General features: G+C 28.4%; 1 non-coding gene across 1 annotated transcript; it reads right to left on the bottom strand.

The window, feature by feature from the left end:
• Positions 1–702: 702 nt before the first annotated feature.
• Positions 703–872, bottom strand: MIR5769 (microRNA MIR5769). Its single transcript, NR_126620.1, has one exon. It is a non-coding gene; the product is annotated as a microRNA MIR5769 (primary transcript).
• Positions 873–1,250: the final 378 nt, after the last annotated feature.

Below are 1,250 nucleotides of genomic sequence, written 5' to 3'. Positions count from 1 at the left end.
AGAGGACACTCAATTGGAGTATGGACTTTGCCATTATTAAAAGAAGTAGGGGAAAAAAAGGTTGAAGGGAGTTGTGTTTCTTTAAAAGAAATGTAAGAATTCAATAGAATTACAAAGTACAATGAATGATGCGTGAGGTGCAGAGAGATGGGCAAACTGCGGTTGATTTTTTATGAGCAAACCGGAGATGGAAGATGAAGGAGCACAGTAACATTTTGGGAAAGAAAACTCTCACGTGAGTTGGGAGTGGAAATAAAATTGAATCGTTAGATTAAGAATAAATGAAGAAGATTGAGAGTATCTTTAAACATTTACTCTTAAGTGGATTTCTTGTCTTTTATATATATATAATTTAATATTATATTTATTATAATATACATATGAATGTTTCAAATGAAAAAACTTTTAAAATAAGAAATAAAAATAATTAATTTTAACCGTTAAATTATAATTAAAAGAAAATAATAACTGATAGTAAAGTTTTAATTTTAGTCAAATCATGTATGTTTCCTTATCTCCCTCTTACTTTCCCTCTTTTCTCGAACTCATCTTCTCTATGTTATCCTCCTTTCATGGGAGATGAATAACCCTCCATAAATATTTCCAATGATGGAAGTTTAAATTCAAAGTTCTTGTAACTGCAAAAAGTTGTGAGGTTTTCCAATCCCACAAGTTCTATATTAACAATTTGTTAAATAAAATTTTGACTACTTCGTCGTCTTCATTTCCCTCATCACATTATATTCCCTTCATGGTCTTAAGTTGAATCATGCTTTTGGCCGTTGAAAATGCCATTAAATTTATTTTTTTAATCCTGTACAATACTCTATATGCAAATATGTCAAGTCAATGATGCCGACGAAGGAGATAAATTGCTCATTGTGTGTGGCAGAATTGTAAGCCGCAGTCACAAGTGCTGGAAGAAACAGGAATAACAGGCAACAACGTAAACATGGAATCGTGACATTAGAGGGAGATGAGGAAACATACATGATTTGATCAAAATTGGGGTTTTAAACTCAGTCATTAATTTCTTTTAATTATAATATAACTGTTAAAATCAATTCTTTTTTATTTCTCATTTTAAATTTTTTTTATTTGAAACATTCCCAATATACACATGCTAATAATAAATTAAAAATGCATAAAATAATGTGCATGTATAATTATACATAATATTCATCACATATATATTATAATTTTTATTAAACATATTATTTGTATATTTATAATAATTTTGAGATGTAAAT

The sequence above is a fragment of the Glycine max genome, chromosome 18, assembly GCF_000004515.6.
Source record: "Glycine max cultivar Williams 82 chromosome 18, Glycine_max_v4.0, whole genome shotgun sequence".
Lineage (NCBI taxonomy): Eukaryota > Viridiplantae > Streptophyta > Magnoliopsida > Fabales > Fabaceae > Glycine > Glycine max.
Note: the sequence above shows the minus strand (reverse complement) of the source record. Positions and strands in the feature narration are given on the sequence as shown.